The 13,249-nt window shown below is 39.2% G+C and overlaps 1 protein-coding gene across 1 annotated transcript in view; it reads left to right on the plus strand.

The window, feature by feature from the left end:
- The first annotated feature begins 758 nt into the window (after positions 1–758).
- Positions 759–13,249, plus strand: part of LOC142370128 (cadherin-18) — a 100,725-nt gene continuing 88,234 nt past the window's right edge. Inside the window, exon 1 of the mRNA XM_075452573.1 lies at positions 759–959. The gene's annotated coding sequence lies outside the window, so the exon portion shown is untranslated. The remainder of the gene's footprint in view (positions 960–13,249) is intronic.

Below are 13,249 nucleotides of genomic sequence, written 5' to 3' on the forward strand. Positions count from 1 at the left end.
GGCTTGTTCTAAAGACTTTGATTACTTTTGTTAGTCACAGATAAAGGGGAGTAGGGCAATAACGCAGGTGAACTTATTACTTATAGTGAGACAAAAACAGCACAACGTTTTATTTATATAGCTCCCAAAGCTTTAAACATAAGTATGATGATCCAGAGCCTATTGGGAATTTAGAATGGAACAAAATGACTTGTGTGCTTTGATTCTGATAAAATTTTGTTGGAGAAGTGTATTACAAAAGGAAGTGAAAGGAAAAACAATATCAGAAAGTACGAACAAAAACAAATGATCAAATCACCTATTTTTCTCACGTTTCTAGGATATTTCTTTGAGTATAAAGTTGTATTTCCATTGCTAATGATCCCCATTCATCTGGGACACCCTGGGAAGGTGTGCCGCGTCCAACGGTGTGTGTGTGTGTGTGTGTGTGTGTGTGTGTGTGAGAGAGTGTGTAAGAAAATGGGAATGGGATAAGGCATCACTTCCTGATTACTATCTTATGTAATCGCGTGTTAACGGGGAAAGACAGAAGCAGGGGATGAGAAGGAGATAACGGAGAGAGGTAGAATGAGAGGATAGGGAGGAGAGTCTGAGATTTGCGCTCGTGGATTGATCTAAAAGCCGACCAATTGGACGCCTACTTCGGCCCGAGCCGCCGCAGTAGCTGTGCGCCATTGGAGGACGCTTTGTCAGAGAGACGCACACACACTCACTGGCTCTGCTCTTTCGCCCAGTCCTTCGCGCACAGACACGCACACGCGCACGGATTGAAGAGAGGAGAGTATAGGCTCTCCGCAAGCCGTGCAGTGGAGCTTTGCCCCGGAGAGGATAGCAGGGATTGGGAAGGGAACTGAAAAAGGGGGAGAGGAAAGCAGAAAATGAGGAACAAACTCTAAGTAATGTGTCCTTATCGCCGTTCATCATCTGTCATGTGCGTTCAATGGGTGACAGACGGGCAGGTAAGAGAGAATAAGTTTGGCCGGCTTTTTATATATGTGTAACCTATTGTAAGTTGCTCTGTGCATCTGTAAGCGTGGCCGGTAGAGACGGGCGTGTGCCTCCAAAAAAAAAAAAAAAAAAAAAGGCTGCTGTGTTGAGTTTAATAAAAATCTGTTTAATAGAAGTCCTGAGCTTCTAAGCACTGAGTTTGACTGTGCGTGCACGTCTGTGCCCCGTGAAAATGGGCAATAAACAGAACGAAACAGACAGAGGGGGGGGGGGAAATAAGTCAAAGAAAGCGCACCGGTCATTTTTTTTTTTAGCTATAATGAGAGCATTGCGCTCTCTTTCGCCTCTTTTCTCCTGGGGTGTTGTTGCACACAGCGCCTCAGTGGAGTAATGAATGATAGACGGGCTGCATAACAGAGTGGGAGTTTGAGGCTATCCGATCCCGCTGATGCGTGTGCCGCACAAATGTGGCCAGAATGAAATTTGCGCGCACTGCAGGAAACAGAAGTCCACTCTTTCACCGCAGCCTCTCTGTAAGTCGGGCTTTCTCCCTCCGCACCTTCTTTCTCTGGCTCTGCGTAGAGGAAGAGGGGAAACCAAGACGCGTTTTGAATGAATGCCTCAGTGGATTCTGAGAAAGGCTGTGACTGTTGTGTGTGCGTGTGTGTGTGTGTGTGTGTGTGTGTGTGTGTGTGTAAAGCTGCAAGGCAAGTGGCAGGTTCCTCGCTGTCCCCGTTAATGTTGCAGCAGAGGGAGTGTGGTGTGACTGCATTACGTCTTTTAAAGGTGCTCACCTCTCAGATGTATTTGAAAATGTTACGGAAAACGCGCTGAGCGTCTTGCAATTCAGCAGCATGCTTGGGCTGCAGTGAGCGAGGAAAATGAGCAGTGGATAATGTTGGTTTCCCTTATTGCACTTTAGTTTACCGGATAATCATTTGGTTGCCTCTGTCTAAACTCTGTTGACAACATACTAATCCTACTTAGACTACACATATGACTGAAAACAGCACTGATGGTGAAGTTAGATGTTTTTTCTTCATCTTTTTTTGCTACCTTTGGGACATTTTTTGTGGTTCCTACCAGCAGATTACTGACTTACTTAGCCATATGGACTGGGCCAGGGCAACAACAAATTAGCCTATCCTCTTCATTATCAGCACATCTGCCAACTATTTAGCACATAGTTGTTTAATATATAACATGGCAAAGATAAGGACAAAAAGAATGTTACATAATACTTGAAATAATTAAAACCAAATAATCAAATCCTGTCATGTGGGACCCCTCTTTCAAGAAAGGTTAGACATCCCTGCTTCATAGTGGACTCAAGTATTTGAACATTAAACTTGCCGATTAGTTCTAGCAATATTCTGAACATAAAGAATATGTTAATATTACCCCTGCTGACTTTCATTGTGCAAAGTACATCACTTTGGGTAGCCCTCTGTGCCATGAAATGAAGAAATCAGCCTTTAAAGCTCTTAACTGAGCATCTCACCAACTTGCCCAATTTTTTTTTTCTATTCCTGTCTAATTTACTTAACTGTGTTTGCCATTTTCACCAACTATGTCTGACCTAAACGTTGAATAAAAAATCACAGCTACCAAAAAGTATTCATGGAATCATGTTGAATTGGAAAAAAAAACGGTGTGTTTGCTTTGAAAGCTGCCAGACCATAATCACTTTCATGGATGTTGTTAAAGCAGACTGTGGCAGCTGACTAAAAAAGCCCAAGGAGTTTTGAGATGTACTGGTCAGCGGCCCAATTTAGTCTGGTAAGTGGAATATATTGGAATAGCAACATATGCAGAACACAGCCCATTAGTTGCACTAGGAAAAAAAAAAACGTGTTAAAGTTTAAGAAGAGAAGAAGATGAAAGCTAAAGTGTGACTGCAAATGATGATTTTTATGTTTATCTAATAAAGTGAGATTGGCTGACAAAAAAAAATCCAATTTAATAGGTGGTGAGGCAGAGAGAAGCCATAAAATCATTCACAAATCTAATCAAAACAGGAAAAACTACTACAATTTTATTTTATGTGTAAAACAACGTGGTGAAAATCGCTGTCCAATGAAAAAATGGCTCAGATTTTGGATGTTGTTTGATTCATTTGTCCAGATAATCAGGAAATTGAATGACTGTTCATTAAGCCCTACAATTAAATGGATGTACTAAAACACACACATCAAAAACACATCACCCCATCAATAACCGGACAGAATGGTAATTTGCCAGGAGAGTTCAGATTACTTGCATCAGTGACTTGTAGGCTTTCCATCTACATAATAAGATGGCGTACCCACTGCGCACACAGGTCACGACCTGTTTGGTGGTAATCCACGACAAATTACAGATGTTCTGAACTGACATAGAGGCCCCACTGACACTATTTGTTGACATTTTGATGCATGTTTGTCTAGACTTATGGATTTCTTGCTTGAAAAGCCCTGAGGGCTAATTATGAATATAAATGACAGCAGTCGTTAAATGGAATACCTGTTTATTCTACAAGCACACCGTTGGTGTTTGAATCAAACACAACGTTTTGAAGATGTTGCTGTAACCACATAGATGCTTAAGAGTGTTAATCACTCGAATCCCTGTCTGACACCAGTCACAGAGATTACCCCGAAGTGTTGTGTCAACTGAAGCGTGGAGAATTATGCATGTATCAGTCACAGGTTACAGTGTGCTTGCAGCAGAGCAGACATCTTAAATGGTGCATGTAGCTCAGCTCGGCAGCAAGTTGCATCACTGCAAACAAAACGTTTCTTTATAATTGGTGCAAGTTTGCCTATTTGTGTAAATAGACTTAAAACAGAGACTCAGGTTCTAGGGGAAATCCAACATTGTGACCAATTTGTAGACCAGTGTCGTCATCCGAAGGAGACAACCGTTATCCAAGGTCCTTTGGGGCGCTTTAAGAAATCCTTTATTCTGAGAAAACCCAAGTCGCATCATTTTATCAGTTCACCTTTTGACTGGAAGATTACAGGTCTGAAACCTAAAGTTGTTTCAAACTCGCAAGGATAGTAACTCATCTCAAGATTTCTTTTTTTTACTTTGAGCCAGAACAGTCTCAGCGCTAACAAGGGCCATCCAGGACTCATGGTCCGTGCAGAGATAGCTCACCCCAGGTGGCTGCAGTGAATACAATATCATTTCTGTCATATCACTAGCAGACTAGACATGAGTGAGCATAGAACAGCACAGTCAAAAAGGCTTTTTAAAAGATGAATCATCCTCTCCTCCAAACATGAGAATTCTCTTTCCGGCTAGCAAACAAAAAGTGGTCATTGACTGGCTTTGTTGGCCAGTTAGCGCATACAATAGAGGAGCTTTATTCCAGTCAGAGTTAAACGTTTGAAAAGGTGAGTGTTGAGAAGTCTTGTCATTGATGCCAAATCCAGAATTAGTTGAAAAGGATAGAAAGAGAACAACTGTCACAGATGAAAAAAAGAGCACCACCTAGTGAAAATGAAAACCATTTTTAATGGACACAGTCACAGTTTGGACTTCCTTGTCACTGAAAGGCATTAACCAATACTTCTCCTGCATTATAACACCTTTTCTCATCTACTGTCCAGTAGCAGCTGTCACTGTGACTATGATCTGGCTATTATTCCCCGTTTTCATTCAGGATAAAAGATGATATATTTCGGAGTTATAACAGAACAGTATGATGATCAGCACCTGCTGTGCTTCCATTAACACTTTAAGATTAGTGCTGCTGGCATTCAGGACAGGTTTTCTGCACCTTTTTTCCCCCACATGACCTAGTTTCCAATATTATTTACTCCAGTAAGTTTTCATCCAAACATTAAGTGTATTGCCAATTGCTATTTTTTTTTCCAATTTAATAATTTTTTTTTTTTAAGCATGGCCAAATTTTCTTTTTATAGAAATTTAATCAAGCAATATTAAGTATTTTTTTTTAATTTTTGTTTTAATTTGACACTTAACTATGAAAACCATTGCCCATAAATAACTTTTCTTCCAGACACTGAAAATCCCAAAAAGTGCTCCTGGATACATGTATTTGTTATAATAGCCAATGGATTTAAAAAAAAAAAAGAAAATAAGAAAGACAAAGTGCACAACTGCTAAAAGAAAAGTAAAGTGGGTGGGGGGTTGTATTTTCTATGTTAATATTTCCTGTTACACATAAATGTAACATACCGGTGAAGATATAAAGGTTTTTTTAAGTACAAAAGCAAGTAAAACCAACAGGAAAGATTAGTAAAGGCTTTTGTCATTTGAAAAGCATCAGCTAAACTCACAGTCTGTGCAGTCTGCAGACTTCCATAGGCTGTTAGAAACAACAATGATCTAGCAGGAGACTTGTGTGAAGAGGACAAGAAGTCAATCAAGCACAACAAAACCACTCTCACCTGGCTCATGAATACCGTCGGGAGGAGAAAGCATCAGGTCTTACAGTTATAACTCACTTTTTCGGTCCTGTTGCCAACCAGCATTTCCTTTTTTGAGTTTCATTACTTACGGTGGGATACAGAACAGTATGCATCATGCTGACATTATTGCACTATGGGTTTCTGCAGTATGGGGAGCAGCATTAGCATGATTCATCTCCTGCTCTCTCTGTCAGAGACGAATGGCCAACCAAGCATCTCCTTTGAGAGCCCTCAGCACTATAAAAGGAAGTTTGATCGTGGGCAAGCATCTAAAGTAAGCTGTTGCATTATGACATTTTGCTTTTAACCTCAAGATCACACATTGAATGATAAACCTCTCCAGTGCTGGCTGAAATAAAGTATGAAACAACGTTTTTTTTTTTGAATAATTCATCCTTTTTTTAAGCAGTTTACTCTTTTGGGCTAGTTTCATCATTTGATCTTAAATTTCTATCGCTTTTTTTCCCAGACATGAGGATTCGATTCTCAAAATATTTGTCAGTCTAAGCTAGAAAAACAAACCCAATTATTCTGATTCTTCTCCCAGAATATTATACTCTTAGAAAAAAGCCGACTATTTCAAAACACCTTCTCACATCACAAAAATGTTGGCAACGTGTTTCCATTGAAGGATTATGTTGACGCACTGCTTTGTCCTACATGTAAAAAAAGCTGTTTATCTGACATAGTTCCATAGATGGGTATTATATCAAAATATAAAACCTAAAATCAGCTTAAGTAAGCCTTTTTATTTAAATGTAGACTGGAAAAGGATACAAAATCTCCCTGTCATGAAAAATAAAGTGTCATGTAAAATAGAAAAATTGCACTTCATTTGGATGTATGTGATGATATTCTGTCTGCATATTTGTTCAGTTCTTTATTGGAATAATGACTTTGCAGACTATGAAAACAGAGCCATTTGATTGCCAATATGCAGCATGAATAGTTAATGCACTATTAGAGGGGTTTGGATTTCCATCTCACATTTGTGAGTGTTTGCTCAGAGACTTTCCCTTTTTAAATAGCTCTAAAGAATGAACTGACATTATGCAATCACTGTGCGATTCTGCCTGGGATCCTGGGGGCTGCCTCCAAGTGTTTTATTCTTTTCTCTGCTTAAAAAGTCTCGGGGTGACGGCTATGCTTTTTGGTCTCACTCGGGGTGTTTCACACTCTTTGGGAAAGATGTTTTATTCACCTGGGTGCATATTGTATTATGTTCAGCCCCCACTAGATTGGCAGTCTGAGCTTGAGGCATTTCATTTACACTTTTGTTCTTGGCAAATTACAGGGAACAGAGTAGTTGTTATTAAGTGTTATCCTAAAGGAGAATACGGCAAAAACATATCGATACAGAATATCATATGAAATTACGATGACAGGACTTTCCCTAAGGCTAAGAATACGCAGACATGGATGTATCTTTTTTTTTTTTTAAAAAGGGTTTCGGGGAGGGTCCTCCTCTGTTTTGCCCAAAAACATCGTGCATAATGTCTACATGAATTTGCGCAAACACAATCAACTCAAGCGTGATAGCTTGCCTGACACTTTTTTTAACTGGACTAAAAGATGATGTAATTGCAGTTTCCTGCCCCTCTGTATACTGATGAAGCCGCTCAGTCAAACCCAACAGCGATGTTCTGGACATATAGAGACATCTTTGCCTGCCATTGACATAAAAACAAAAGGGAGAAACTGAACAGTTCACCCAAACAGTTATCCAGTCTACACAAATATGCTACTGTCAGAGTAAGTGAAAATATTCACTCTGAAATGATGTTTCCAAAAGTTTGATTTTACTGCTCAAAACTACTTTTGTAAATGGACTCTCGGCACAAACACAGAAAAATCTGCAGCTATCAAAATATGTGCTTTAGTGTGTACAAAACTAAAAAGATTAATTTTCCAAGAAACATTATCACCACAGTGTGAAATGTGCTTTCACATGTCCTCCATTAAATTGAGCTCAACTGCAGATGAGAGGCATTGTATTAACAGCCATACAGATTTTACTTGAAGTGAAATATGGACTCAAACTCTAAAGCCATGTAGTCTCCTGACAGAGTGGAAGGGCGAGTCACGTCAGGTAGTTGTCAGTGTCACAGTGCAAAGAGAGACCCTGATGTGTGGCACTGACAAAGCATTAGTGTGCTCTCCGCCTGCCAGACCCACTCACCCTTCACGTGTATCACTGGGATGTGAGCGAGATGTTAATTGGACCGTGCCGATGTTCTATGAGAGTGTGAAAGAGAGGAAGAGGGGGTGTGATGGACGGGGCATCCATACTTATTTGCAGTTCTCTACCGGACGAGGGGCGAGCCGCGGGGCGCTGTCCACTAGAGTTAAGACAACAAATGAAATTTTAATGCCACTGGAATACTTTTAGAAGAAAAAAATAAATGCAGTTTTGTAAACAAGTGATAGTTGACCTAAATATACTGAAATTCATATTCTATTCCAACAGGCCAGCTCGAGGGTTTATATGTGGATTTGAACTCATAAAAGAACTAGCATGACAGAAAGTGTGTGTATTTTCCCTTTGTAGAGATGATTATATTCTTTATATTTTGATGCATTTACACTATATGAATGAATATAGTTTAATTTAAACAGTTAATCAACACTGACAGTTTGTCATGACTACCATTGCTGTTCATGCTCCTCTAAGTCGCTTGGTGTGTAATCAGATTGCCTCAGAATCGTTTCCAGAATTATGTTTGAACAATTTCCTTTGGAACATCTGCCCACTTCCTCACCACAAGGGCTTTACTGTACTCGTGAACTCTTGCCAAACTCACAGTTTATGTTCCAAAGTGTCAATCTTCTCTCCATGTATTAGAACAAATCTGTGAAAGCAATTAAAATACAGCAAGTCAATAAACCTGTGCCAGGAGCTGGAATCTGGAAGTCCAAATTAAATTATTCAAATGATTAATTGATATATTTCACTATGGATCAAGTGTACATCGGTATCTCATCCAACAATGACAAAAGTTAATTATGGGGTTATTCCCAAAAGTAAAGGTATATTAGAATTTACTGCCAAATTATTACATGAAAAACTATTGATGACTCATCCTGCACTTCAGGGCATGCACTGACTTTCAGTTAACTTTCAACACGACTTAAATAGTTCAGCCGACAATTTGTATTTATTTTAGCGGTTGACACATCCACGTCAGAGGTTTTCACAGATTTGCTGAAATCTACAAGTTGATTAAATGATTAGACATAAAAAGAAATGTGAAACATATGCTTCAGTTGTATCGAATCGGTCTCAAGTTAACTCTGTGCAAGAAGAATATACTGGTGATTTAGAGAAAAAGAAATGAAAAGTGCCAAAGCCATAATCTGAAAAGTAAAACAGTAATTGCAGTAACTGCAGTACTTTTAGATTATAACAGCTTTGAAAGTTATATTAAAAAAAAAAAAAGAAAAACACTGGTGTCCGCTCCATTCCACACTACCCACTGTATTTCTTACGCTTCACAGTGTTAATCTTTCTGCCTTTTTCTCTGTTGTCTGCATCACCAGCTTGTTCTTTATTTGGATGGTGAGGTGGCATATTTGTCTCTGGCTGCTCCTAACACCCCCTCACAAGTCTCTGTGGGCTCTTGAGAAGCAAAGCAGTGAGCATCTGCGAAACCCCCAAATCTCTCGCACTTCATCCACTCATGTGGGAATCTACCTGGCAGTGGGAAAGCAAGCTTATCTGTGTATGAAATGCTAATGTGAATAGCCTCAACCCTATTTTGTGGATGAGAGCACAGAGCCTTTCTCCTCGTTGTAAAACCCGCCTGATCTGTATGTTTTAGCATGTGTGAAACGGTAAATTCTGCCAAAGCCCATAGCCTCAACCTGAATTTAGACTTCTCAAACATGAGGAGAACCAACTGCTGTAGGTGATATGAATATCGTGCCATCCTGAATCCACCCTTTTCCTCTTTCTTTTTGTTCTGTTTGGCGGAGGCTGACTTAAATCCTCACAGCTTGAGATTCATTCAGGCAGTGTTGAATTATGTTCTTCACTAATTTGTGAATTGATGGGAAATTTGCCAACTTTTATATCATTGATATCAGTCAGTTCAGAACATCAATGGCTTTCTGTGACTTAAATGTGCTGAAGCTGCTCGTTGTGGTTTTATTTTACTGGGAGATGAAGCTTTGTTAACACTGAATATTTCTATCAAAGGCTGTTGTTTTGCCTCTTTTTGTTGAATTAATATTTGTCCTTATAACCTCTACTGACAAGTGAGCAATTTTACATTCTATAGATGTCTAAAATCATTTTGCATCTTGTTGAATAGTCTATTTCCATTTGCTGATGCTTGTATAGGACCAGGTTGCAGGGGCAACAGTCTAAGCAGAGATCCCCAGACCTTCCTCTGACCATTCACATACTCTAGCTCTCCTGAGGGGAGACCCAGCTGAGAGATATAACTGAGAGACTCCAGCTTGGTCTGCCTAATCCCAAGACCAAACCCTATCCCTAATAGTGAGCACAGACACCCTTCGGAGGAATCAAAGTTATTCTTTCTATCACAACCCACTGCTTATGACCATAGGTGAGGGTGGAAATGTAGATTGACTGGTAAATACCAGCTTCACCATCTGACTCCAACATCCTTAGCTCTGCAGACATTGAAAAGTGAAAGTTTTGTCGCCATATGGTCACACCGACCAGTAAATTAAAACTGCAATTTACTTTTGTTTTGGACTGGGCTGCAATCAAACCCTTGTCCCCGCTAATGTCAGCGCTGTACTAATCTTTGTTCTTCAAAGTTGTACATTTCTAAAATTTTGCAGGAAAAAAAAAAGACTCCTATGGCCTTGCAATGGCTTTGGTATGAGCCAAATATGCAAAAAAGATGAACTTACTGGTTGACAGTCCTGCCTGCTCACGTCCTTGATAGTATTTTTGATGGAACACTACAATGTGTCCAAATAAAGTGAATCGACTTCTGTCATAGTTTAACATCTTTGGGTAAGGCTGAAGGCTAAGACATCTTCACAAGAAGAGCAAAACACACGAGTAGCTCGGATTAGCTCGCCATGAGACACGCAATCAGATATTTAAATAAAGGATACATAAATTATTGTAAACTTTATTTTTCTTCTATTTAAGTGGCCATTTTACTTGGAGAATTTGTTGGAATGAGGGTATGTATAAAAAAATGGAATAATCAAAAAGCTAGTTATGTTAGCATGCTATGTCCTACAATTCTCTACCGTGCTAATTGTAAGGGTCGCCTAATGGTTTCTGCTCAACAGTAGTATAATGCACAGCAATAGCCTACTTACAAAAAGAACGACAACTTTATTTAGCAGGCTCGATCTAACTAAACGCCAGATTTGAGGTACTTGTGTGTGGTGAATAATGCAGAATGCATACTCGAGACTAGAGAGCACGAGTTGTATCCATAGCAGTGCCAGTGAAGTTTTAGAGATTATTCTTTGGATATTTGTTTAGGTTTTTTGCAGGTACGAGTGGGAAGGCTTCCAGGTACAATGGTTGGAAACCACTTATCTGAGGTGTTTATTAAATCGATTATTGGCATTAAACAGTATTTTCATACAATGAAGAAACCAATCGGTTGTAAAAACCCTAACTAAGCAAAATGAGCTCATAATCCACGCAATAGTCAGTCGTGATCTATTCAATAGATATTGTTATAGTCTTTTATTAAACCTAATTGCCAGTTTGTTACTTTTCGCTGTATTATATGAATATTGACTTGTTTTTCAGACAAGCAATTTGTCCCAAATTTAAATTTTGGTAGAAAATTATTTTTCTTACACTAAGCTTGATTAATTAGTTCATGCAGAGTTTAACTAAATGAAAATGGTCAGTATAGTAGAAATAATATATCTAGCAAATATTCTGTATAATTTTGAAGCGTCTTGATCTGAATGGTATGCGTTAGGGCTGTACTCTGTGTGGAGAGACATGATGATGATGCGAATAGAAAAAAAAATGTTTTTTTCCCCTGCAGTGGCCAGCAGATGGGTGCTGTCTGCTCCATCCTGGCGTTCCTGCTGTATGATGGGAGCTCAAGAATTCAGCCATTAAACACTCAACAGATGGGACAGTTCCCATCTTCTACCCAGCTCTCATTAAATAACCAAACCACATATAGTGGGGTTGAGGAGTGTAGACATGTTTTCTAATTTGACACCAAAATAAAAATAAAAAATCCAGTCACAACAACAACAAAAAAACTCATTCCAGGATTTAATTAAGACTGTTTTACGTGGTTTGTAAGCATGACAAGATGAAAACATCAGAGGCTTCTCTGTCTAATTTTGCCAACCGTTACCTTATCAGACATTTTGGGTTGAGGTTGAGGATGAGGATGGCATTTGCATACCGGAAGGACAGAGTGCGGTTAACATTCTGAAAGAAGGTGGGAGGGAATGACTGACACACCATCATGTCAGTATGACTCACTGGGAGTCATTACGACAATGGGCCCAAGTATCTTGCAGCCTTATCTGTATTTAAAAGCCTGCCTCTTATTTTCTTTTAATTACCCAGAAAAGTGTTGTAAAAGATTGAAATGCGAGGTTTTGGCATTTGTGCTTTGTCCTTCAGATTTTTCACGTGCAAAGCAGGGCAGGAAAAATAGATGCAGAAATGATGTAGGTCCATATGTCTTAAATTATCAACTTCACACAGGATACAGTCTGTCATTCTACTTTGAATCTTTGGCAGCTATTTTTTTTTTTCACAGGCTAAACCTTGGTTTGAAATTTTGCTCAGGCATTTATACTGTCAACCGGGAGGGGAAAGAGAGATGATTCTCAGATCTTCACTTGACAAGAGGACGGGTGTAGGAAGGTGATATTCATAGAGCCCACTCCTGATTATTATTATTATGATCTCCGACTTATATTTTGCCAACCATCCTTTGGCTGTAATTACATTCTTGCAGGTGTTGTAATATAAGGTCAAGTTAACTTGCAGAGGAAAATATCAATCATTTGGCGCTGGAAATTATGCAGATTGATGTAGAATGTTTATGCATGCTTAGCAAAAGGAGTACAGCTGCAGTGTAGAGCGATTGGAAAAGAAATCAATTTCAGGGTAGCATTACTCTTCTTCTACTCTTATGTTTTAGTGTTAATTCTGTTTTCTTTCAGTCTTGTATGTACTTTGTCAACCCAGTCTCATGTCTATTTTCAATCTATGTCACATGACTGCCCGGTTTATTTCAATGTGCACTTCTACAAACTAATAAGTCCTCAAATCAAAATGACCAAAAAGCATCTCAGCTGTCATTGGGCAAGAGGCAGGGTATGCCCTGGACACATCAGCAGTCCATCACAGAGCCACACAGACCCTGAGCCAGACCTTAATGTGAAGCCTGTGTGGAATACGAGCAACTCATTTAGACAGTAATGTTCTGTTTTTTGGTGAACCCTGCTTTTTCAAGTTATTTCATATTATATAGACAACTGCATTTGCTTTAGCTTTAGTTTGCCTGTCTGGCAAACCTCTACACAAATGAACACATCTTTACTCTTGTATTGCATCTACTATATAACATACTGAGTTGCCCATGAAAATGCAGCTGTTAATGTGTCTCAAGCAGATTGGAAAGTTGGTTATTTATTATCTTTAGCTATGATGATATAGTTTAGGTGTCACTGAATGTAATTTTAAAATTTTCAGAAACATTACTATAGCAATTTATGTTCTCTTTTTTTGCTCACAGCTGGAAGTGTTTCATATTCAAGTATGTCTTTTAGTCTGTGTTTATTTGCATATAGAGTGGAGAAGAGAGGCTTGTTCACAAGTGGTTGCTTGAGAGGCATGCCTAGATGTATCTTACTGTCAGATGTACAGCGCATGTCATACCAGGTGTGAAGAGCCATCATCA

This window comes from Odontesthes bonariensis, chromosome 20, assembly GCF_027942865.1.
Source record: "Odontesthes bonariensis isolate fOdoBon6 chromosome 20, fOdoBon6.hap1, whole genome shotgun sequence".
Classification (NCBI taxonomy): domain Eukaryota; kingdom Metazoa; phylum Chordata; class Actinopteri; order Atheriniformes; family Atherinopsidae; genus Odontesthes; species Odontesthes bonariensis.